Source organism: Galeopterus variegatus, unplaced genomic scaffold, assembly GCF_000696425.1.
Source record: "Galeopterus variegatus unplaced genomic scaffold, G_variegatus-3.0.2 Scaffold3125, whole genome shotgun sequence".
Classification (NCBI taxonomy): Eukaryota; Metazoa; Chordata; class Mammalia; order Dermoptera; family Cynocephalidae; genus Galeopterus; species Galeopterus variegatus.
In genome coordinates, this window is record NW_007729236.1 from 91,989 (window position 1) to 114,185 (window position 22,197).

Below are 22,197 nucleotides of genomic sequence, written 5' to 3' on the forward strand. Positions count from 1 at the left end.
TCTTTCGCGGTTGGAACCAGCCCAAATGTCCATCATCAAATGAGTGGATGTGGAAAATGTGGTTTATCTACACAATGGAATACTACTCAGCTATAGAACGAATGAAATACTGCTGTTTGCAACAACATGGATGGACCTTGAGAGAATTATATTAAGTGAAACAAGTCAGGCACAGAAAGAGAAATACCACATGTTCTCACTTATTGGTGGGAGCTAAAAGTAAATAAATGGGGGGGGGCACACACACACACACACACACAAAAAAAAAAAACGGGGGGGGGGAAGAAGACATAACAACTACAATTCCTTGAAGTTGATATGACAAGCAAACAGAAAGGACATTGTTGGGTAGGAGGGAGGAGAGAGAGGAGGGAGGGAGGTTTCGGTAATGGGCTACAATAATCAACCACATTGTAAATCGACAAAATAAAATTAAAAAAAATAATAATAATAAAATTTTTTTTAAATAAATAAATAAAATAAACTAGAAACATCTCTGTAAATTCTGTTTCAAACAAACACCAGTTAATCGTAACAAGAAGTGGAAAAATTCCAACAAAAGTATTCAAATGTAATTAGACTCTAAGAGCAGCACATATGCTTGACCCTTTAGTACTATGAATAATGAAATGTGCATAAGAGATTAACAAAACTGTATAAAGTAGTGAGGATAAAGGCAGAATCTGTTGAGCAGATGGTATTATTTGAACATCATTCAGAGCCAGCAGAAATAGCCAGGACATGGAATAGGACATTTATGGATTCATTTCTTTTGTCATGTGGTATAAAGGAAGAAGGTATTGGTCGTTAGCAACTCCATGTTAAACACTCTACTCCTCTAGACCCCTTTGATGTCCTATTGCTTTGCCCCCCACGGATTTGTCACCCCACTTCCCCTGGGTGATGGAGCCACAAAGGTTACTCAAAGCCCATCTCTTCTGAGCAGTGAGAAGCCCTGAAGTGGTTAACTTCCCTGAAACCCTCAAGCAAGAGACATACCTTTCACTTAGGAAATTAACCCCAAATTGGGGTTTTCTTCCTGCATTTATTCTTCGGACCAGGAAGTCACAGGAAGAGACATAGGTGGGGTTAGTTTAACAATATAGCTGGTAACTCTCAATGAAACAAGTCAGATGACATTCCAGTAAGGCAATTAAGTGATCCACCAACAAAAGCTTGGTCTTAGCAAACATTCCCTTAGCAAACATTCCCTTCCTACAGCAATTTCTTAGTATCTTTACATATCAATCAGTAACTTGTCTGTCTTTGAACCAGCAGCCTTACTTCATTACAAATCTTTATCTTACACCAGAGGCTTTATAGAATGAGGAAAATTTTCTGTCCTCCACAAGATAAATATTTGAAACTGCAAGGCTTTGGAAAACCAGGCCCTATGAGGTACATTTGCTTTATGAATCCTCTACAATGTCCTAAATTCTGTCCCTCATGGAATTTGCAAGCTTTCTATTGTTTCCTTTAAATGTTGAGGTCAGTTTGGTATGTGAGCTGTGCATCCTTCTAAGACCTGATTAAATGATCTACTCATTCTTTCTTTCCTGATGTCCTAATACTCAGATGGAAATAATCTTTCCCTTATCTAAATTCTTGTAGCATTATATCCATGAATCTCTCAATACCTTTCACTATCAAACTCAAGAGATCTATGTAAAAATGTTTGTAACCAGAATTCCACTGGCCCTCATCATCTTTGTTAGGAATGACACGTGACAAACTGAATTAATTCAGACTTAGTTGGCTTGTCACCCCATCCTGACCACTGTTGGGCCTCAGCTTTCTCCACAAAAAAACCCAAAATACTTTTGGAATCCTTAGCTCTGAGTCCATGTGGTGCCAAAGAGGAATGACTATAGCAAACAAGCAACAGTGACTTTATTGTTTTTATCACACAGTATAAAAAGGGCAGGCATAATATAATCACATAGTTCCCCAAAGTATTTCAAAATTTAGTAAAAATTGTTGCTCTAGTTTTTACTGACACTGACTTCACTCTCACAGCCTCAGATAAGAATGCTAAGTACTAATTCAGACAATCCTGATTCACAACGGTTCAGCTGAAGATGTTTTGAATTCACCATGGTGCTAAACCTATAAACATTCAGCAGAAACCTTACTTGAAGTAGCCATACAACCATTCTGTTTTCACTTTCACAACAGTAATGAATTACATGAGATATTCAATACTTTATTATAAATTAGGCATTGCGTTCAATGATTTTGCCAACTGTGGGATAATGTAAGTGCTGTGAGCACAGTCAAGGGAGGCTGAGCTGAGCTATGATGTTTGGCAGGCTGAGTGTATTAAATGCATTTTTGACTTATGATTTCTTCAACTTACAGTGGGTTTGTCTGGACATAATTGTAATTCAAGTAGCATCTGTACTTACTGACAACCTACTGTCTCACCATGTGCCACTCAGTGCTCTAAATTCTTTCCATGAGTTACCTTGTTTACTCTAAACCCACATCCTTTCAGGGAGGCGCTACTGTGTTCCCTCCCTGCCTGCTTTTATAAATGGAGACACTGAGTGTCAGAAAGGTGAATCGCCTTACCTCAGTGCATGTTCTTCTAAAGTGCCAGTGTCAGGATTGAGCCCAGGTGGTCTGGCTTCTGAGCCTGCAGCTCTCAGTCCTGGAAGGAAAGAAGGAGAGGGTGGAACACGGGGCGGATTGGAGTGTCACCCACTGTACTCTGCTCAGAATCCCCCTGCTGAGGAAGCTCATGTTACTAGGTTTATCTCCATGGTCAGTCTTCTTTTAGTAGGTATTATCTTATGTAGAAAATAAAGGAATCACTAACAACAGGCCATCTTTTATTCAGATCTTCAAAATTTGTGACTCGTTTCGACTCAAATAAGAATCTTCCTAAATCAGAGGTGGGCGAAAAAATTTTGTAAATTGTCACCTAGTAAATATTCTATGATTTACAGGCCATAGAGTCATTGTGAAAATTACTCTGTTCTGTAGTTTCAGAGTACATGTAGCCAGAGACAATCTGCAAAAGCAGGGTTTGAGGTGGAGTGAGGTGCAAATGCCCGGGCACAACATGGAAAGCAGCAGTCATTTCCAGGGTCATTCAAGTGCAGGATCCTGAAAGTAAATACCTTCTTAATTTTGTGCCTTGGGAGCCTTCCTTGCCCCATTCTAGTCCATTTCCTGAGTATACAGATTCCAATAAAACAGCTGTATTCCAAAAAAGCAGTTATTAAGGAACAAGTTTTAGGTTTCATGGACCAGGTTTTAGATTTCATGGTACATAGTGTGATCCATGGTTTCCACTGTGAACACATTGTGAGGAAGGGGACAGGCGAAGTAGTCAGGTGAAATTTTAGGTTTATTTCCTGGCTGATTTTACGTTGGAAGGGTTGCTGTACTACTCAGTCTATCCCACGTAAAACTCTCTCCAAATAGAGTCACATTTGGATCAATATATTTATCTTTTTAAAAAAGCAAAACACCCCCTCTACCCAACAATCTAGGACAGTGGTAGCCAAAGTCTTGACACTATGCCCCAGGAGTAAAAACCTTTGGGCATATGCCACCCAATATGCACATCTACGTAGATATGTGTGTATATGGGTAAATATAATAATTATATACACGTATTACTATGGCAATACATATGTTTTAAAACACTAAAAATAAGCACTTAAAAATGTCTCCAAGATACATTTTAAATACTCAGCACGTGGGACCGTGTATCATGTCAAGCATTTCTTCTCTGCAGCTACTTTTCTAGAGTCAGACAGTTCACTCTGTTTTGTGTAAGTGGCTTTCATTGCACAACATCAGCATCTGCTGAAGACTAAATCCTGGGGCTTTTATGTGAAGCCTGAAGGGGGGTAGAAGGAAGAGATTTTTACATGAATGGACAGGTCTGGTCGGAGCCTTCACAACAGGTGTTCCAGGCACACTGTGCAGATGGCTGCTGCTGAAAATGCATTTTATCTGCTGAGGCCAGAGTGACACACGGGATGACACAAGTGTCTCAAAAAGTTCAATCATCGGGCCGGCCCGGCGGCGCACTGGAGAGTGTGCCGCTTGGGAGTGCGTCGGCGCTCCTGCCGAGGGTTCAGATCCCATGTGGAGACTGGTTCTTGCTCACTGGCTGAGCGCGGTGCGGGTGCGGCTATGAATGGACAGGTCTGGTCGGAGCCTTCACAACAGGTGTTCCAGGCACACTGTGCAGATGGCTGCTGCTGAAAATGCATTTTATCTGCTGAGGCCAGAGTGACACACGGGATGACACAAGTGTCTCAAAAAGTTCAATCATCGGGCCGGCCCGGCGGCGCACTGGAGAGTGTGCCGCTTGGGAGTGCGTCGGCGCTCCCGCCGAGGGTTCAGATCCCATGTGGAGACTGGTTCTTGCTCACTGGCTGAGCGCGGTGCGGGCGCGGCTAGGAGGGTTGCGATCCTGTTGCCGGGCCCCAGTGCAGGCGCGACACCGAGGGTTGCGATCCTGTTACTGGTCAGTAAAAAAGACAAAAAGGAAAATTAAAAAAAAAAAAAAAGTTAAACCTCCCAAAAAGGGCGGTTTTCTTTTTCCTTTTTTTTTTTTTTTTTTTTTTGAGATTATCAGTACTACTTTTTTGTTGTTAAAATGGAAACATGATGTTTGTTGTTTTTCAATAATTAATTGCTTGACAGAACTAAAACTGGGCTGTCCTCAGTCATTTTCTAATATGTGGAGGAATTTCGTTTTGTTTAGAAGACAACCTGAGGGCTCCGGGTTTGCAGATGCCTGGAGGGGAGGCCCTGAGATTGGGACACCAATGATCAGCTTCTGCCCTCCTGCCAGGGCTCCGGTCTGGGGACTCTGTTCACTTGATTTCCTTCACAGAAAAAGGGAAAGATGGGAAGCCATATAGACTCATCTTCTCAGGGCTCTTTCAAAAGAATATCCGAGTGCATTGTTAGTGAAGTAACCTTTGTCTCTCAGGCTCTGTCTGCAGGGACTTCTAGGCAGTCATCTGTAATTATTTGTCATTTGCTTGTTGGCTGTTTGCATGTGTAAACCCTATGTTAACTGCATTTCAAATGTTTTCATTTAACAGGCTCCTGACGTGCTCCAGACTCCAGTGAACGACACAGCCCAAGGGACGAGCACATGGCCCGTCACTCTTTCAAGTTCAGGGAATTTGCTTGGAAAAAAGTTTCAGGTAACTAAATCAGCACAAAAACCCTCTGATACGCACATCAGAGAGTTTTGGTGGGTTTACTCTTTCACCAGAACCGTTTTCAGATAAGGACATACAGATGGTATCGTTGCTGCAAAAGCAACATCACACTGTTCTTCTACAGCAAATGTTCCTAATAAAGTCCCGTTTCTGCCTTCTGAGTTCTGTCGTTTTCAGGGGCGATTTCTGCCTGCAGCTGAGCTAACCTGGGCGTTCACTGACTTGCACAGAAGGACAGACTCAGTGAGTAGGTGTCACTGCTCTGTGTCCACCTCTGCTTCCTTTACTGGAGGCAAAGACGATGTCACAGCAGGAAAGCGCTCTTGTCTCTTATCTTGCCAAGGCTGCAGCTCGCCTCGGACGAGTCGGCCCGCGGGGCCCCCTGTCGAGCCGGGGCTGTCACTTCTCCCCCGAAATCCACAGCAGCAGGAGCCGGCGACGCGTCCGCTTGTGTCCGCCCCGCGCCACCCACGGGGGACGCCGCCTGTCCCAATCCTGGCGCTGAGGACACTCGTGAGGGCGACGTACGAGGAGAACGTCCCTCCTGGTTCTGGGGTGACGGTCACCAGAGGCGCGCACGGTCATGGGTTTTCACGCCTGGAACCGTCGCCCGCTCGCTTCTTCTTCTTCTCTCCTTTCTGCTCCAATTGCACGTTCGTGACGCTGCTTTAAAGGTGTGTTTCCCGAGCTGCCCTCTGGAATGACCGAGCCAGGTGTTGCTTTCGCTGATAAAGACGCACATTGTCACTTTCCCCCACTGACTGGCTCAAGGATACTATTAATTTATTATCATTATTTAATTGATAGTAACCCACAACGCAAAAAAAAAAAAAAAAAAATCGTCTGTGTCGGTTTCCACGTCTCTCGTGGCACGTCGGGCGCATCTTTCCCCACCTGTCGCCGTGACTATGAGCTTCCTGTGGCTGCTCTAACAAATGACCACGAACTCAGAGGCTCAGACGACATAACCCTGTTGTCTCACAGTCCCAGGGGCCCAGGGGTCTGAAGGGTGGGTCTCTGGGCTAAACTTCAGGGAGCCCCTGGGCTGCGTCCCCCTCGGGAGCTCTGGGAGAGAATCCTTTTCCTCGCCTTCCAGCGTCTAGAATTGCCCGCAGTCCTTGGCTCCTGGTCACCATCCAACTCTAACGGCAGCGATGACAGCCAGGTCCAGTCCTTCCCATACCACACCTCGGTGACTTTCTCTCCTGCTCCACCCCCAGGTTAATCAGTTATTATCTCCAATGTCGAGGTCAGCTGGCCAGAACCTTAATTCCAGCTTCATCCCTGACTCCACCCTGGTAGGTACCACAGCGTGCTCACAAGGTCTGGAGATCAGGAGATGCACATGGGGTTCGGGGTCACTCGACCTACAATAGCATCAGCATCAATTATATTTCCTCCACTTATATTCTCCATTCACGGAGATGCACATGGGGTTCGGGGTCACTCGACCTACAATAGCATCAGCATCAATTATATTTCTTCCACTTATATTCTCCATTCACAATTTTCTACTGTTATTTTTATCTTTTTTCTTGCTTAGGTTTTTCTTAAGAAAATTAATGTTTCTGTGTACTGCGATTTGATCTTCTAATTGTCATTTGTCCCCAGCTTAATAAACGGTTCCTTAAAATTTATTCTAGTTAAATACTGTTGTGTCCTTCTCAGGAAAGACTTGCGATTCTATACCTGCACTGGCAGGGCTGGCATCGGTCTCTGAAACTTCTACCCAGCATTTACAGGGGCGCTAAAAGGGCGTGAAATAGGGAACCCATAGTTAGATTTTGTATGTTGATTTTGTATCCTGCACCTTTACTGAAATAGCTTATCAGCTCTAAGAGTTTCTTGGCAGAGTTTTTAGGTTTTTCTATGTAAAGCATCATGTCATCTGTAAACAGGGATAATCTGACTTCGTCTTTTCCAATCTGGATGCCCTTTCTTTCTTTCTCTTGCCTGATTGCTCTGGCTAGTACTCACAATACTATGGTAAGTAAGAGTGGTGAGGGTGGGCATCTCATCTAAGTCAACATGCAAAAATCAGGAACTTTTTAAAACTCCAACAATGAACCAAAAGAAAAATAAATCAAGAAAGGAAGCTCCTTTACAATAGTCACAAAAAAAGAAAAAGAAAAGAAAAGAAAAAGACAAACCTAAGTATCAATTTAACCAAGGAGGTGAAAGATCTCTCCAATGAGATCTACAAATCATTGCTGAAAGAAATGAAGAGGACACAGAAAGATGGAAAGACATTTCATGCTCTTGGAAGAACCAACATTGTGAAAAATGTCCATTCTACCCAAAGCAATCTACAGATTCAACAGAATCTGCATCTAAATACCAATGACATTCTTCACAGAAATAGAAAAAATAATCTGGTATTGGCATTAAAAATAAGACACTCAGACCAATGGAACAGAATAGATAACCCAGAAATCCACCACCTGCATACTTATAGCCAACTGATCTTTGACAAAGGCAACGAGAATATACCCTGGGGAAGGCACAGCTTCTTCAACAAGCGGTGCTGAGAAAACTGGGCGTCCACAGGTAGAAGAACGAAACTAGACTTGTACCTCTCACTAAATATCAAGTCAAAATGCATTAAAGTCTTATATATAAGACCTAAAACTATAAAACTACTAATAGAAAACTTAAGGGAAACACTTCAGGAAGTAGGACTGGGCAAATACTTTATGAACAAGACTCCGAAAACAAAAGCACAGGTAACAAAAGAAAAACTAAACAAATGGGATTAAACCAAACTAAAAAGCTTCTGTGCAGCAAAAGAAACAATTAACAGAGCAGAAAGACAACACACAGAATGGGAGAAAATGTTCACAAACTATGCACCTGACAAAGGACTAATATCCAGAACGTACAAGGAACTCAAACAACTTAACACTAAAAAAACAAGTAACCCAATTTTTTAAAAAATGGGCAAAGGAGCTGAATAGGTGCTCTCAAAGGAAGATATGCAAATGGCCAGCAGACATAAGAAAAAGTGCTCAAAATCACTAAGAATCAGGGAAATGCAAACCCAAACCACACTGAGACACCATCTTTCCCCAGTAGACTAGCCAGTATCAAAAGACAAAATAAAGAACGCTGGCAAGGATGTGGAGAAAGGGTAGCCAACCCTCCTACTATGTTGGTGGGTAAATTAGAACAGCCATTATGGAAAACAGTATGGAGGTTCCTCAGACAACTGCAGGTAGAACTGTCACATGATCCAGCAATCCCATGGCTGGGGATAAACCCAAAGTGACCGAAATCATGTCAAAGGGACACCGACACTCCCATGTTTCTCACAGCTGTATTTACAATGGCTAAGTGTTGGAACCAACCTAAATGTCCATCAACGGACAACTGTATAGAGAAAATGTAGAATTGTACACAGTGGAACACTGCTCTGCCGTAAAAAGGAATGCAATTCTGTCATTCGCAGCAACATGGATGAACTTAGAGAAAATTATGTCAATGAAACGAGCCAGGTACAGAAAGAGAAATGCCACATGTCCTCATTGATAAGGGAGAGAAGAAGGGACGGGAAAGGGAGGGAAGGATCAGGCATAACTCAGTGAAGCAAAGCACTGGCGTGTGGAGCTCGCACCCAGCTCACAGGAGTCGGCTTTGCAACCGCTGAGGGAAAAGCCCTTTGGAACAGTCATTCATCCAGGTCAGCAAACGCTGTTGAATATCTCTGTGAAAAACACACACCGAAGTTTGCCTGTTTAGAACAAAGGTTAACTTTATGAACACAAGCACCACCGTGTAGAATTTGCATGCAGCTTCAAGGAATTCTGAAAGCTAACCCTAACCTTATCCTTAACCCCTAACCCTTGGGCCCAAACCCTAATCCTAACCCAAACCCTAACCCAAACCCTGTTTTGGTAAATGGCTTTTACTTTTGTAAATGGTTGAGAAAAATCTGAAGAATGATAGAATTTTGTAACACTGGGTGATTCTCACATTTCAACATTTGTGAATAACGTTTCAGGGCAGCAGAGTTGAGCTTATCCATTTAGTATCTTCTGGCTGCTCCAGTGGCTCAGGGGCAGAGCTGTCTGAGACCCAAGTATCTGAGCCCCTGCCACTGGCACACTACCAACTGCAGCAAGGTGGCTATAGTACCACAGTGACTCACGTGCCACCCTTTTCTCTACACTGTGGCATTTTACTTATTTTATCACATGGTAGCTCTGCTAAAAAACACAATACGCATGTGTGTTCCCAGAGTTTGCAGTCATCCCAACATCCTTGGCCCGCAGGAAAGCAACGGTCAGGAAAAGGGGAAAAGGTAAGCAAGACTATCTCCACACAGCTGAATTTCTTCATAAAAATGAAAATTGGAAACGAGGGTGAGCACGTTTCTAAGTGGCTCACTTGCTAACCAAACGAGGAAAGCTATTTACCGATGACTAATCAATAAATCATGTTTGATCACAGCAGCCAAAGAAAGGTGTTCAGAGAAAATGAGCTTGTGCAAGTGCAGGGGCACAGCTGGCATGGCGCTGAGCCAGGTCGGTGGCGCAGGAGGGTGCGGGGCTGACCAGCCTGCAGAACAGGGCAAGGAGGGGTTCAGTCTGTGTGGGGCCGGCCCTCTTAGAGTTTGCAGTGTTCGTGTCAGAGCCATGGGGATCCGCTGATGAGATTCAAGCACAAGGCAGGTGGGAGGGATGGTTCCATCAGAACGACATTACGGAAGGATGCCTGGCAGCCTGCACAGCATGGAACCCAGGGGTCAGCTGGGGAAATCCCTGAGAACCGGTTTCTCAGAGGACGGTTGGAATAACTCAGGCCAGAGACCACGCAGATTTGGGTTTGGTGGTAGCCTGGGCTTGGAGAAAGCCAGGGCCCTGTGGAATAGGAAATCACACAGTCCCAGTGTATGCACTTGGCGACCCTGGATGAGGAGCAGGGTAGGGACGTGTCTGCCACCATCAGACAGTGGGTACGCAGGTCTGGAGCTCAGAGTGGAAATCTGGCCTGGGGTTAGGAATTATTGACGAGTTATTGGTGACAAGTTGGTAACTGAAAGCTTGTCTAGGAACAGACGAAAGGCCACCGAGAGAAAAGGCCACAGGGGGCATCAGGGAAAACACACTGGACCAAATTGAACGCTGTTCTGTGCAAGTTGGCTTCTTCTGTGGAAAGTGAAGATGGGAATCCACTGAGAGTTTTGAGCCGAGGAGTGAGAGGATATTGTTCTGAGAGTTTACTGGGGAATCTGAGAGTTTTAGAAGATAACTGAAGAATCAGGGACTCGTGAAACGACCATGTGAATATATATCTTCCAGTTAAAAGTATATTTATTAAACACGTGCTGGCCAGTTAGCTCAGTTGGTTAGAGCACGGTATTACAATAACAAGGTCAAGGGTTCAGATCCCAGCACAAGCAAGCTGAAAAACAAAAACAAAATCAAACAGCAACAGACCATGTTTCTGTTAATCAAATGTAATGTTCTCATTGGCTTCCATTCTAATTTTTTTAAAAAAACAAAACTTTTGTTCCCCTTTTTGAAACTCTTTATTAGCAGCATTTGATTCCTGTCTCTTCAAGAGCAAATCTAGTGCAACCCTAGTTCTCCCCAGGGCTCGTATTAAAAGAATCTGTTAATGAAAACATTTTAAGAGCCAAGAATCTTAGTAATCTCATCCTGATCAAAGTTCATGAAATCAGAGTTTTTACATATTGACATGTTGCTGTATAAAGATGAAATATAACAGAAAACATAATATACATCCATGACCAGACTCCTCTATTAGTCTATTGGCCCCTAAATCTCACTTGCTTATACGGTTGTGTTATATCTGAGTTTGAATTGGGATTCTGCTCCTTATTAGATTTAGAGTAATTTGATAAATTTCCCTTATCCTCAACTTCTTTATCAACATGAAAATGAAAATACCCAACTGTGGGGAAAATAGAGTAGTTTAGTCAGGCCCTGTCCCCTCAGGTCCGGTTGGGGGTGGTGCAGCACATTCTTTGTAAACAAGTTGTGCTGGGGTGGAGTTAGTGCACATACGTGCCCATGTATTTTTACCTTGTTGCTACTGTGTGTTCTTCAGAGTATGTGAGGCAGTGGCTCTGAACTCCTGGTGGGCAGAGCTCATGTCTAAAAATAAAGCTTATTGTTTCTTCACTCACGGCTCCAAGGACCTTTTCATCTTACCCAGCTTGTAGACCTGCTTGTGAAGCGTTTGGGACCCACTCTGGACAATGTGCCCGAGGGGTCTGTGAGCTGCAGACCCAGTCCTAGCTCTACACTAACTCATGGGGTTCCTGGGATGTTTAAATGAGACAATATCCATATAGTGCTGGCTACTTTGTAGTTACTAAGTGTGTTTTATTTATTAATATGGTTACAATGCAGAGTTTCTCTTTGGGGTGATAAAAAATTTTGGTAATAGATAGTATGACAGTTGAAGTTTAAAACCCATTGTATTTAAAAATACGTTTCTGAATTTTGGTTTCAGAAATTCAATGAAATTCTCCCCGCATGCGTTATGAGACACTGTGACATTCAGGCTGCATTTGCCCCTTTTTAGCAGGTCGGTGGGGGGTTGAAAAGCGTAGCCCCCGACTTGTGAGAACCGCGCCCTCTAGCGGCCAGTACGTGTCAGTGCAGCCGCCGCTGCGTTACTGAACAAGGCATTTGGCAGCAGGGTCCGCTTTAAATTGCACGTTCTTAGCTTTTAAACCTTGAGAGCCACCATCAAAAAGCAAAGGTGAATTTTACAAGAAATTACAGTGAGAGGACCAGTAAGATGGGGAGCACACATGACTTGTTTCCTGTCATTTGCGTGAACCGTGTTTCGCTCCAGCAGAGAAGCTTAGAGAAAGCGTCGGGCAGGACACCTGCACCTGCACCTGCTGGCTCCTCAGCCCTGGTCGCTGCTGACCCTGATCTCCGTGTTTCCACAACGTTTACCCCTTTCCAACAAGCCGCTCCCCTCCTTTCTGTTATTATTATGTACGGTCCCCCCTCCCAGCAGAACGTAAGCTGCACAAGAGCAAGGATGTTGTTTGCCCGGCTGTTGTTCACCGATAGGTCCCACATGTCCAGAACAGCGCTTGGCTAGTGGCATGAGCTCGGTGACTACGAGTGGCTGCGACTGGGGGTTTTCTGATGTTGCAGCTGAAACAGATCGTAGCCTGTATCCTGCTCTCTGCTGCATTTGAAGGAGGAGATGCTGCTAAGCTGTCACTTAAGGACAGGAACATTCAGTTTTTCTCTGCAGCCATGACACATTCTCTCTAATCCTCCTCTTCTTTCCTTTATGACAAACAGCAGATTGCGAGCAGCCAGCCACGAGCAAAGACACTCAGACTGCAGCCTGGGAGCAGAGCAGGGCTTTGGGCCGTCTGGGCTGCAAATCGCCCATGTTGGCCTCCTTAGCATTGGTTCTGCTGCCAATCCCTGCTCCCACTTCCTCCCCGGCCACCTGCTGTCACTAGGGCAAGGGGGCACACCTGGAACTGCGATTCCTGTCTTCCCTCCCAATCTTCCTGCTGATGTGTGCTCTGGCCTCGGCCATCAGTCAGCTCGGTGCTGCCTGGCCATACCAGCCACCAAGTGCTGCGTGTGCTCACGCCTAGCGCTGTTTACAAAACACTTGCTGATCCTAAGATCGACATTTCCTTTGGATAATTCTCCAGAAGAGTCATCAGCTCTGCTCCCATGGCCAAGCAGTATAAATAGGTCGCCAGCACCAGCAGGACTCTCCTGGCCTCACCATGGTCCTGCACACCAGCTGGGCTTGTCAGCTTAGTTGAGTGTGTGTCCAAAGACTCCACCACCCTCTGGTTTTCAAACTGAAGGAGAAACAAGAATAAAGCCGCATCCAGGTGTGTATGATGAGACTGGCATGGCAGAGGTGGCATTTGGAAGAGGCTGTCATGAGACGGAGCAGAGAGCAGCCTCGGGGAGACACTTAAACTCGTATGTAAGAGCCACATCTCTGTACTGTGTGCTGCAGATGTCTTTGGTCAGACTGATTGTTAGTTCAAAGATCATTTTAAAATAGCATATTACGTAGTGTTTAGACGAAAAAAGTGTGCTGTTTGTGCTTTTATCTTACATTTGAAGAATGCCCTCAAAATTTGAGAGGAAATGACTTAAATCGGTTATCTGTAAAAGTTTGACTGTGAAAGAGAGCTAAATTAACCGTGAGGATTCAGGCTATAATTTTTTAAGTAAGAGACTCCATTTTATAGAGTCTTTATAGGTTCCCAGCAAAATTGAACAGAGTATAGAGAGTTCCTATCTATCCATCTCTAGGGTCTCCCCCACTATCAATGTCACCCACCAGAGTGGTACATTTGTTATTTTCAGTGACCCTGCACTGACACGTCATCATCACCCAGAGTCCACAGTTTACATTTGGGTTCACTCGGGGTGTTGTATATTCTGTGGGTTTTCACAAGTGTATAATGATGTGTATCCACTACTACAGCGTCACTACAGAATAGTGTCACTGCCCTAAACATCCTCTGTGCTCCACCTATTCATCCCTGCCTTCTCCCATCCCCTGCTAACCCCTGATGTTTTTAATGTCTCCATAGATTTTTTCTTTTCCAGAATCTCCTATAGTTGGAATCATACAGTAGGTATCCTTTTCAGATTGCCTTCTTTCACTTAGTAGTAGACATTTAAGGCCTTTTGTCTCCTTTTGTGCCTTGACAGTTCATTTCTTTTTAGCACTGAATTATATTCCATTATCTGAATGTACCACAGTTTATTTTTACATAAACCTACTGAAGGTCATCTTGGTTGTTTCCAAGTTTTGGCAAGTATGAATAAAGCTGCTGTAAACATCCATGTGCAGGTTTTTGTGTGTACATGCATTTTGCACACTGTCATTTTTAATCTTTACTTCTCAGTATCAAAAAACAGTGGCTGGTAAATCTTGGCCCAAAGAGTAAAGCTGTAAATCTAATTTCTGCTATGTGTCCTCACCAAGGCAATCATCCCAAATGTCAGAAAAATCAATAAGAGTTTGAAAGAATCATGGTGGAAGTATCTAGTCACAGTAGCCAGAGATTATTGGACTCAGGAATGATTAGGCCAAGAGTATCCAGTAAGTGCAGACTAGATGCAATCATGAACCTCCCTTTGATTGCATGAGAACTTGAAACTTGCTGTGATTGATTTTAACCTACATAGTGTGGGTTCTACTTATGGAAGCAAGGACAGGAAAATGGCCTACACAAGCCCTTTTAAAAAGGGCAGAACAACCAGAACACACAGTGGTGCCCCAATAGCTTTAATGCAGCAAGGACAGGAAAATGGCCTACACAAGCCCTTTTAAAAAGGGCAGAACAACCAGAACACATGGTGGTGCCCCAATAGCTTTAATGCAGATCCAGGTGTCAAGTGAGCACTGAAAACTGGGGGTAGGGTAGATGAGTAGGATCAAAGCTCATGAAAGGGACATTAGCCAGAAAAAACAACCATCTTTGGGGTAACTAAGACCAAGCAGAACATTTTTAGCCAGACTTTAACTTGGAAACTGATAATTATCACTTCCTTGAGGTTAGCAGAAGAATTGAGAGACGGCCGGGAGATGAAATCACTGCCTCCTATGTTGATGTACTTCAGAGGGGGGCACCTGCAATGAAGGACTGAACCTGGGTTTCTTGTTTTTCTTACCAAAAGGAGAGATAAGAGAGAGGCAGACAGCCGAGCTGGTTGTAAAGTCCCCGCTTACTTAAAAAGGAAAACTGCACCCACGTTAATCAGAAATCCAAGTCAGGCATTTCTATGATGTCTGACTGAGGTTATTATCCTCGAGCTCTCCCTGGGAGGTAAGGACTCCAACCTCCAGGTAACATCAAGGACTCGAAGCTGACCACAGACTGTGACGCTGAAGCTTCCAGTCCATCATGGGACCCTGACGTTTGACTCAGACCACCTGCTGCTCCCAGACCCTTCCCCCATTTTTTCTTAGAACAAAGACCCTCACCTCATCTTCCTGCCTCGTCCCCTTTATATAGCCCAGAACAGGCATCAGAACTTGGGATGATTTTAGCTTCATCATCCCCCAGATGCCGGTCATCTGAATAAACCTTCTAATCCTTGCACCAGCGTCTGGACTTTCGAGTCATTTGTTTAATGCGAGAGGACAGCTGAGCCTGGCCTGTCGCTAACACTCACAGACACCTGGAGAAGAAAATCCTAAGTGTATTTAATGAAATGTAGACATTCTTTTAAGAAACTCTCCTTCAGTGTTCATAGTTAAAAGTTAAACATTTTCAAACTGCTCAAGGACTTTGGGAAATCATTTATTTTCTAGTAATCCACATGTTATTCTTATTTGCTACCACACCATGCCCAAGCTCTAACCCCATCAAAATAGTGCAGAAGACGCTGCCTTTCCACCTGCCACCCTGCGGCCCCTCCTCAGTACCTGCTGAGGAACCTACCTGGGAAGAGAGCAGAAGCTGACGGCCTCTGGTTTCCTGTGCTGTGGATGCTGCTTCTCTGTTTTCTTGTTTGTTTTGTTTCCCTTTCTTGGTGATTCTGAAATCAGTTTTTATGATGTTTATGGATATGCCCTGATTTGAGAAAATCTGATATGTTTAAAAATTAAAACTACAAAAGCAAAACAATTAGGAACCAGTTATTTTCCTAACAAAAGGGTTGCTGTTGGAGTTTTCCCTGAAGATCTCCTTTAAAATATCAAGCTCTGCTAATACATTATCATATATAATTGAATTTGCAAAAGTTAGATTCACGTACAACTTTACAGGGACACCCACAGTACACTTTCAGCAGATGTCCCAAAACTGCCAGTGTGAGTCTACCAAGATTTCCGTAGGGAGGGTCCAGCCCAGGGCCTTTTCATTAGGGGAAGTTCAATAAGATAAGCAACCATTCCCTTCAGTAACAATCCTATGTGTTATTAACGTATGGCTTAAAAAAGGAAGAAAACAGTAAGTCAAGGCTTTTCAACAAGAATAACCGTTATGAAAACAGAGTCACGTGAAGGTGCTTTTCACTTACAGTGAGTGTGATCACACTGACTCCATTCCCATGGGTGGTGTGGCTGAGTCACAGCACGTAATGGCCCTGCCATCTGTCTGTCCTTACGGTGGGTTTCCAGGCTGACAGAGCACCTCAAAACCACCTTTGGTCCTCAGGTAGGATTCGACTGGCTTGAAGTCTGGTAAAGGAAGATATTAAGAGACAGTGAAGGAGGGAGACACTGATGTCCAGCTCACATGGAGAAGTCCCGTCATTATTTCATGATGATAATTAACTTCAAGCTAATCGACCACTGTGAAGCTACACAGAGACGATCTTTAAAGATAATATTAACTATTGCCAAGTTAATATTCTTTTTTTTTTGCCCCAGTGACTGGTGATGAGTGAAATTAAAGCATCATAGGATATTTTATAGGCTGGCTGGTTAGCTCAGCTGGTTAGAGCACAGCCTTATAACACCAGGGTCCTGGCCAGCCACCAGCAAAAGAAAAAAAAAAAGGAGGATTTTAGAGCTAAGGAAGAAACTTTTTTGTCCAAGTTGGAAGAGCTGTTCACTATAGCGACTGTCCATGTTCTACAAATTGGCTTAGATAAGATCAGAAATGTAGACAGTGCCAGAACCAGATCTCAAAATTTGCAGATCAGTGTTTTTTCTTATCCTTCCACACCCATTTCAGGTTGTGTTGCTTTGCTTCCCATGGATTTGTCACCCCTTTTTCCCTGGGTGACGGAGCTGCCAAAGACTACTCAAAGCCCATCTCTTCTGAGCAGTTTGAAGCCCTGAAAACGGGTTAATCTCCTGGAACCCTTAAGAGCAAGGCATTCCTTCTAATAGATCTGCAACATAACGAGCGCCACTTTAGACAAGCGCAAGTACAAGATGGCCCCACCCACCTCCGCCCCTCTCCTCCCCTTTTCCCTTTAGGAGAAGCCTCCTGACTTAAACAGAAACCCCTTTTGCTTCCACAAGGACACAGTCCTCCACCCCAATCCACATTAGCACAATGCCCCTCCTTGATGGTATCAGCCAGCCCTTGGTGCACTATATAAGCTCTACCACCCCCACACCTGGTGCTGTCCCCTTTTCAGGGCAGCTCTGGGCTGCCTGCTACTTTGAGCACAGCCCAGATTTTCTTCCTTTAATAAACTTGAATGGTACCCGGCATCTTGGCTCACTTTCTTTCACCTTCCATTTGGGAAATGAACCCTGAATTGGGGTTCTCTTCCCACATTTATTCTCCAGACCACGAAGTTACAGGAAAAGAACATATGTGGGGCTTTTGGTAAGTACAGTTTAACAAGTTTAACAATAGAAGCTGGTACCATTCAGTAAGACAGGCAAGGTGACATTCTATAATGCAATTAAGTTGATCCACTAACAAAAGCTTGATCTTAGCAAACATTCTCCTCTTACAGAAACTTCCCAGTACTGTTACATATCAGTCAGTAATCTGTCTGTCTCTGAGCCAGCAACTTTGCTGTGTTACAATTCTTTATCTTACAATGGGGACTATAGCCTGGGGAAAGTTTCCTGTCTTTTGCAAGGTCAATATTTGAAACTGCCAGGCTTTGGAAAACCAGGCCTTGTGAAGTACATTTGCTTTATGCATACTTCACAAAGTTGCCCAGGACAGACATGATTTCACTGTAGCCATGTGGTGGTGGCTTTGCTGGCTTTGCTGGCAGCTTCACACAAGCTGCTTTTCAGCAATTGGAGTGTATACAGTGACAATATGTAACTAAACCAAGCTTTCTGGACCTGCCTGCGGAGACAGAGCCCACTTTCTTTTCGGTGTGTGTTAGATTGGGTTGGTGGCCTGTTTCTTGTCTTACATGTTAAGCACAGCATTATGATCATTGTTTTACACCTCAGTTTCAAGATATGTATGAAAACAGTGGGAGGAATACAAACTGTGTTAAATAAAAGCAAGTGTAGGCATTTAGAACTGAAAAAAGTAGAGAGTAGGCCAAGAAAGACTGTTCTGAATAAACTGATAGTGGTTCTGCTAGAGGTGGGAATTTAGATTAATGTTTTCCCTGCTTCTCTCTCTCACTCCCTTGCTCTCTTGCTCACTCACTATTATTTCGTTTTTCATTCCAATTTTTCTGTGTTGTTTCATGTATTTCATGTAAAAACTACACAGGCTTCTTTTAAAGATAAACTCCCTTAGAAGCATTTAATCTGAGGGTGATTCACACCCAAGGAGAAGTTGAGGAAATAAATTCACACTCAGTAGAGATTTCCAAATATTAGACCCTGTGTCTTTTTTCTTTCTTTTGTCATTCCTTACTCATTAGCAGAAGAGCTGAAAAGCGGTGTCAAGATCACTGATAACGTTTCTATTGCTTTTCTCTCCCTGGAAGGAAAGTGCTTTGTGGTCGTCATGTGTTTATATCTAAGAACCCATCCTGGTTTGAGTCCTTATTCCCTGTTTCTCTCCCCTGTTCTTCACTTCCTGTCTTTCCCCCCTTAATAGTTTGTGACCGATGTGCTTTTAGATATCGCCTTTGGTCAGTCCCAGAGCATGGTAAACAACAGACATTACTGTGAAGCGAACAAGAAAGTCGGCACATAAGACATAATGAATCCTAACAAGTGAGGAGAGAGTTTAAGTCCCTTTGACGTTGTTTTTTGGTTTTGGGGTTTGTGAAGCGAACAAGAAAGTCGGCACATAAGACATAATGAATCCTAACAAGTGAGGAGAGAGTGTAAGTCCCTTTGACGTTGTTTTTTGGTTTTGGGGGGTTTTTTGTTGTTGTTGTTTTTGTTTTGTTGTTATTGTTGTTGTTATTGTTTGCAGCTGGTCAGTATGGAGATTAGAACCCTTGACCTGGGTGTTGTCCCTTGAAGTCTGCATTTTGTGTTCCACCAAATCTTGCTAGATGGCTGTAGGGCAGAACTGGTGACTAAACAGGTGTGGGCAGTGAAGGTAAAGGAGATGTTGGAGATAAAATCTGGACATCTGGCTCCACTGAGTGATTAGATGCTGGTCCTGCTGGCTGAAGAAGGGGATACTGACAAGGTCAGATTCAGATAAAGACCTTAAGGGCCATTTTAGTCCACTGAGTTTTAGGTGACCTCACAGCACAGAATCCCATTCTAGAAAGAGCCAATTAGACAGGCTCTGTTCTTGGACCCAAGAGCATGTTTAACTCATGGTGAGAGGCACACAGGACTTCTGCACCCCACCATGCCTGATGTAATCACTGTCTACTGAAGTCCAGCCTGAGCACACACACACTGTACGTGGAAACTCCACTGCCCAAATGGCCACCATTGCCCTGCATATCCAGGACCCAATCCTTCTGGGGCACCAGAACCTTCCTAGTGTAGAAAGGCCTGGAGGTTGAAGTGACCAGTGAGGAGTGGCAAAAGTAGGTGATGAGAGATAGTTAGGGGAAGCCCCTATTTATGAAACCCAAGATGGCCCTTTTCAGGGCACAGGGTATGGCTCTGAGTCAAGGGCATTTGGTTGCAGGGAAGCCAGGGAGAGTAGATTCTGAAGGACAGGGCCACCAATCCTCCCAGGAGGCAGTCCTGCCCAATGGAACACTCCACCCCAAGGTAAGATGTTGTTAGGCCAAGATATCATGAACTTCTCAGAACACAGACAGTTTGTACAAAAAAAGGAGACATTTGGCTAGTGAGAAACTGAGCAGCATCCACCAGGTGGGAGGTAGGGAGGCTTGGCGATCTGGGTCTACAAGACATCTGCTTGAGAGAAGAGTGTCACCTCCAGGAGAGAGTCACAGGAAAAGTGTGTCTGAGTCCAGGATATGTCCCGCCTGGCCCGAGGTGCCTGGCACATATCTGAGAGGAGGGACATAGTTATGATCTAAGTATTAGTAATGACACAGACACCACCCTGACTACTGTATGGGCTACTTTGTACCACCCAAAAAAATTATGTTGCAGTCTTAACCCCAGGAACTTCAAAGGGTGACTGCATTTTGAGATAGGGTCTTTAAAGAGGTGGTCAGGTTAAAATGGGTCTAGGCCCTAATACAATCTGACTGTTCTCCTTACAACAAGAAGGGATTAGGACATACAAAGACACACCAGGGATGATTGTGCACAGAGGCTGACCATGTGAAGAGGAAGAGAGAAGGGAAACATCTGCCAGCCAAGGACAGAGCCTTAGGGAAAACCAATCCTGCCAGCACCTTGATCTTCAACATCCAGCCTCCAGAACTGGGAGAAAACACATGTCTGTTGTTTAAGCGGCCCAGTCTGTGGTGTTTTGTGTGGCAGCCCAGCAAACCCATACAAGTAGCTAATGTGAAATCTAGAGTAATGTGATGGGCTGTCTCATTCATACCAACAGGAGACTTATCTATACCCCATTTGGTGAGGAGGTGATATCATTCACAGCTTCTGCCGAAGTTAGTGATGTTTCTCTCATGAGTCAAATTGTGTTCTCCCTTCCCCCAAATTTATATGTTAAAGTCCTAATCCACACTACTACAGGATGAGATGTTATTTTGCAATACTGCCATTGTAGATGCAATTACTTAATAAAGTATGATTGAATTCCTTATAAACAGGGGGAATTCATGCACAGACCACACGGGAAAAACATTATGAGATGAAGGCAAACATCAGGGTGATGATTCTACAAGCCAAGGGATGTCACAGGTCGCCAGTACACTGCCAGAAGCTAGAGGACAGACATGGACCAGATCCTGTAGGATCAGAATGATTGAGGTGACCTCCTTTTGGAATTCCCATCTGAATCTTAATAACCAGTCTTGCCAATTTTAAGAATTAGAACTGCCGTGTACAGACAAGACTCAGAATATGAATCCAAAAGTACATGTGGTTTTAACCTGAAACATACTGTATCAGGTGCCCTTTCTGCAAAGGAGGTTGTATCTAGTAAGAATATATGGAAACCCAGGAGAAAAGGGGGTGTTCACAACGTGAGACAGAAACCAAGGTCTCCCGTTAGCTGGGTTACTATGAGTCTGGTGAATATTAGTCTCTTACAGGTGGCAAATACATGGCTCATTGCCCTAGAATGGTTGTAGAATTAAAATTCAGAATTGAAAAGGGTCATGTCAATAGATTGTAATAACCAGTTCTTTATCTGGGAGAGAGGGACAAACGGTTTGTCCAACTGTGTAGTACAATCCATTGAAGACTCACAAGTTAGTTTATTAGATGAGAACAAACATTTGTTAATGGCTTGGAAGAGAACTACCATATTAATTTCCCATTTGTTTAACCACTTAAAGGAAAATAGATGCATGATTTTTTCATCCTCTAAAATACATCTGCAAAAATAAACGTGGGTTCTAGAAGAGCAATACCTATATGACAACTAAAAACAAATAAAATTACTTAACACCATGCTGTAATTGACGCACATTCGAATTTCCCCGTTATTCTCACCATGCCCCAGGTTGATATGACAGGATTTAGTAAAGAATCAGAATTCTACCTCGTAACCACCTGGAAAGAGACTAGTCTTGATCCATCAGGGCCTGTTCTCCAGGTAACAAGAATCCGTGCTGAGAAAAAAAGAAAAAGAAAAATCTCCTTAGGTCCCTAGAGAATGGACCGCAGAGGCTTGTGGGAAATGCTGTGTCGCCGTCCAGTGACGTCACCAGCACAGGAGTACTAAACAGCTGCTCCAAGTTCCTTCTGTACTTGTGGGGCTCCGCTCGCTCAGCCATCTGGGAAATGTAGTTTCCCTCTGCAGTGAGGACACCTGCGCAGGACTACGGGAAAGGTCTCTTCTGCGCATGTGCGGCTCCGCCCACGCCGCCATCTTTCGTCTGTAAGTCCCGGATGCTGCGGACGCCTCAGAGCTGCTCCCCAGATCGTGCCAGTGGATTGTCAGCCCCTGAAGGTGGGTGCGAGGGTGGAAGAGGAACCCGCCGGCCTCCGGGGTCCCTGGGGATCTGGACGGTGTCCGGGCACTTGGGGGCAGAAGCGCCGCGGGCCTCGGGCGGGCGGGGCCTGACGTGCGGCGTGAGCGCGGGCCTGGGCCGGGCCAGGGAAGGGGCTCCCG

The 22,197-nt window shown here is 44.2% G+C and overlaps 2 long non-coding RNA genes and 1 pseudogene across 3 annotated transcripts in view; 2 read left to right on the forward strand and 1 right to left on the reverse strand.

Annotated features, from left to right (window-relative positions):
• LOC103599839 overlaps window positions 1–21,775 on the reverse strand; it is a 38,393-nt gene extending 16,618 nt beyond the window's left edge. The window contains exons 1-4 of one of the 2 annotated variants that reach the window (XR_551328.1): window positions 21,625–21,775; window positions 16,202–16,361; window positions 15,622–15,718; window positions 2,572–2,650 (exon numbers count right to left, since the gene is read on the reverse strand). This is a non-coding gene — a long non-coding RNA (uncharacterized LOC103599839). Of the gene's footprint in view, window positions 1–2,571; window positions 2,651–14,544; window positions 14,808–15,621; window positions 15,719–16,201; window positions 16,362–21,624 lie in introns of those variants that run through there. The other variant, XR_551329.1, reaches the window with a different exon arrangement.
• Window positions 1–22,197, forward strand: part of LOC103599840 — an 84,951-nt pseudogene that overhangs the window by 39,883 nt on the left and 22,871 nt on the right.
• Window positions 22,011–22,197, forward strand: part of LOC103599838 — a 6,359-nt gene continuing 6,172 nt past the window's right edge. The window contains exon 1 of the long non-coding RNA XR_551326.1: window positions 22,011–22,035. This is a non-coding gene — a long non-coding RNA (uncharacterized LOC103599838). The remainder of the gene's footprint in view (window positions 22,036–22,197) is intronic.